General features: G+C 34.3%; 1 long non-coding RNA gene across 1 annotated transcript; it reads right to left on the bottom strand.

The window, feature by feature from the left end:
* Positions 1-2,415: 2,415 nt before the first annotated feature.
* Positions 2,416-3,321, bottom strand: LOC141405008 (uncharacterized). The gene is made up of 2 exons (XR_012413124.1): positions 3,055-3,321; positions 2,416-2,988 (listed from the first exon to the last, which is right to left on the bottom strand). It is a non-coding gene; the product is annotated as an uncharacterized lncRNA (long non-coding RNA).
* Between the last annotated feature and the right edge of the window lie 698 nt (positions 3,322-4,019).

Genomic DNA, 4,019 nt, shown 5'->3' with positions numbered 1-4,019 from the left:
TTATTTCCCAATATCTTTCATAGTTTGAATTTTTGTGCTTGCTCCTTTCTATGCGAAGCGCGCGTATTTCGTCCGTCATCCACGTGTCTTCTCTTTTAGATGTTGTGGTTCCAAGGATATTGCTGGTTATGGTATTCATGGAGTTTTTTACATTATTCCATAAATTCTCGATGTCTTCTCCATCAATATTGTGCAGTTCTACATTAAGGTGATTTTTCATGATTTGTTTAGTGGAGGGATCGTTTAATTTTTGAATGTTAACTCTTTTCTTTGGTTTTTTCTTTCGGATGGTAGTTAGCTTTATCTGTAATTTGCACAGCAGAAGGTTATGGTCCGAGGGTACATCAGCTCCTGGGTACGTAGAACATTTATTTATGCAGGAGGAATATCGCTTATTTATTAAAATGTAATCAATTTGGTTTCTAACAATGTTTCTGTTATTATCCTGTGGCGATTTCCAGGTGTAAAGTCGTCTTGGATGGAGGCGAAACATAGTATTCGCAACCTTAAAATTGTGTTCCTGACAGAATTGTATCAGTCGTTCTCCTCTTTCATTCCGTTGTCCTAAGCCAAATTTTCCTGTGATTCCGTTTGTTACTTCTTGCCCAACTTTAGCATTAAAATCGCCCTGGATTATGGTAATGTCGTGGGGTTTTGTCATCTTTAATAACTTTTCAACGTCGCAATAAAACTGTTCCAATTCATCGTTATCGCCATCGCTTGTGGGTGCATATACTTGTATTATATTCATGTTTATTGGTTTTGCAGATATTTTTATCATCATCGCCCTATCAGAAATTGGAACGTATCCAGTGACACAGGTCCCTATGTGACTTTTTACTATAATAGCAACGCCCTTTCTGTGAATTCCCTCTCTGTTTCCGGAATGATAAATTTTTACGTTCTGGGAAATAAATTCTGCATCCTCCGTCTACCACGTTTCACTGATACCCAGGATATCAATTTGTAGTCTTTCCATTTCGCTTATGGTGTTGTCTAGTTTTCCAAGTTCATAAAGACTTCTCACATTCCAAGTTCCTATCCTAAGTTTTGTTTTTGTTTTACCTCCGGGGATTCTTAGCACCCTCTGATTGCCGGAGACTGAGGGCCGTATGTTATTTTCTGTATTCATTGTAATTGTATGATTTACTAGGGATTGTACTTCAGTGGTTTGCCGTGGCCTTCTGAAGGGTTTAGAGTTTCCGTCTCTGTATTCAGCCGCTCCTCCTGGAATTCAGACGCTGTTTGCTGCCGCCAATCCTTTGGTCAGACGCTGCCGTTTTCCATTTTTTTCTTTTGGTTCGCCCCGCATATTTTATTTCTGCGGTACCCGTCATATCTGATGAGCGTTCCCCTATCCACCACCTGGGGAGGCGTCCGATGGGAGAAAAAAAAATGAAAAAAAAACTCCGCACGGAGTTTTTGTTTTTACCTTTTTAATAAAGAATCCTAATGGCTTCAGATTTACCTAATAATAATTGAAGTTGTTTTATACTGGGACATCTTCGTTCTCAACTACAAAAACAATTGTTCTAGAAATAATTAACTATAGTATTTTGTATTACAATAAATAATATTTATGATTTAATACATACGACGATGTATTATTTTTGTCCTTGTCAATGTACCGTGGAAAGACATAAACTCATAATATAACTGAAATAAAAAATGCATTGAAATATTTTATTTATTCCTTTTATAGCCTAGACAGACGGCAGTCTTAATTTGCATTAACAGCCTTAATTCAAATTAATTTGAACATTATCCCCTTTCTTAATGCACAAAATCAAAGGAAATTTAAACTGAATTAAGCAATTTCAATATGGCAATGCTGTTGAAAATCAATTGTCTTTTGTCAAATTTCCATGTTTAAGAAAATAAAAAGGGAAAGCAAATCAGCAATTTTCGCGTTTCTTCAAAATAAGTAGTGGTCTTTCGCTAGTAGAATAGCAGTTAATCGTTTTTCACGCCTTTTAACAAATCTCTTTTTCAATTTTTTATTTTCACAAAAAATGCCATTACCCACCATACCAATTCTATCGAAAATTATATATTCCTCAAATGTTTTTTAAAGTTTTGCAATATTTTTATAATATTAAAAAGACTCTAAAATATCGCGAATAAATTAAATTTATTTTTGCTTCATCGTGGTGAAAAGATCAAAGGTAGAAAGTGTATTTGTTTCGCATATTTTGGCGAACTTTTGTAAAGCTTTATGAAATGGTCTGCTGGGTACAAAGAAACAACACAAACAGCTGTTTCATAAATGCAGATACTATCGTCTGTCAGGGTGAAAAATTAATTCAAATTAGGATATTTTTAATGCAAATTAACTCTGCCGTCTGTCTAGGGTATTAGTCCCGAAGTGTATTTTTGTTGTTAACCTTTTTTTTAAATAAAGAGTCACTGTGACTACTTGTCATAGCATAATACTTAATACTACCTAATTCGTTTATTTTATTTGACTCAAATCGTTTTATACAGGGACAATTTGGGATATAACTGAAATAATTAACAACAGACTTTTATAAACAATAAATAATATTAGTTTTAATATATATCTGTGATTATCTTTTGTATAACAGAAAGACTTAAGTTGATTGCATTAGTTTTTTGACGGGTTAACTTTCTTTATGAGGATTTGTTTGACGTTTGCGATATGGAAATGACATTTGAAACCCATTGGGTTTATTATATCCGATTAAGTGCAAACGGGGCATTATTTTATTTCTTATTAAGTTCCTAATTTATTTTATTTATTTACAATATCATAAATTATTAAAAAACTCCTTTGATTGTTGCGGGAGGGCGAACCGAAACTCATTAAATCCACTTTTCAAGAACCATCATGCCAAAGTGGTTACTCTACCCTATTGTTTCCTTGGTGTTGAATGCAGAATATGTTGTTGTTCCTCTGGACTGAATCCACTGACGGTGACTCCAGGAGGGCGATCAGTTGAATGCAAGGGAATTGGGGGTACAAGAATTCTGCAAAGAAAAAGAGTTATTGATTACAAATTGTTGCATTTGGAGGTAAAGAAAGTATGTAATTACCAAAACCGGGTTATTGTGAATGATGGCTAACAGCTAAACGTAAACACACAACAAAACTGCAAAAGAACTAGAAACAGCACAGACTGGAGATGATAGGTATGCGCCGACGACTATACGTTGGAAAATATATAATGCCCGCAGTAACATCTTTAATAAAATATAATTGTTCCAAGTCGTAGTTATTTGTTTCTGTCGGAATTTAACAACTTATTTTTTCCCTCGAGAATGAAATGTATGTGTTTGGTTTTGTTTATAAAGTTCTAATAACAGCTGTCAATGAAAAGCTCAGCCATCAAAAGTTTTACTACGTTGTTACACCGGTACAAATTAGTACAGGGTTGCTACGTATACCATTTTTCCATCCCTAAAGGGATATGGCGATAGCGCCAATTTAACGTAAATGTATTGTTTTTCGTATTTAAATTTATTAGGTTGAAAAGAGACAAATAGAATAGAAAAAGGAGACAATGTAAAAAAAAAAAGCACTGGAAATTAGGTTTTGAGTGGGATTTCTCGTAATAAAAGAAGAAAATTTGGGAAATTCGCCATCATATTTGTGGGAATTAATGAAGTAAAACATCGAGAACAGTGACGGATAAGATATTATTTAAAAGCGTTTTTATATGTGACATCGTGCAGAAACACCAAAAAAAAATATAAAATTCATATACCAATATTTTAAAGTAAGTGGAGTTGTTTGTTGACGTGGCTAAAAGGAAAATAGTGTTAGTGATATGATTAAGTGACTTGTATATTTCGTCCAACAGGTAACGTGAAGCCAATGATTGGTCTAGCGCATTAGCCGCCCAAAGCGTTTTTCCCCACAACTGCCACCACAACGAAGCTATTTAATAACGCCTGTTATGTATGAAAGTGCCTATTCAGCAAGGTAGGATTATATGTAAAAGCTGGTCATATCATAAAGTCTTTTGTTCAAACAAAACATTCACCAGCGTTTTGTAAGC

Source organism: Musca autumnalis, unplaced genomic scaffold, assembly GCF_047663935.1.
Source record: "Musca autumnalis isolate F117 unplaced genomic scaffold, ASM4766393v1 scaffold_5, whole genome shotgun sequence".
Lineage (NCBI taxonomy): Eukaryota > Metazoa > Arthropoda > Insecta > Diptera > Muscidae > Musca > Musca autumnalis.
Note: the sequence above shows the minus strand (reverse complement) of the source record. Positions and strands in the feature narration are given on the sequence as shown.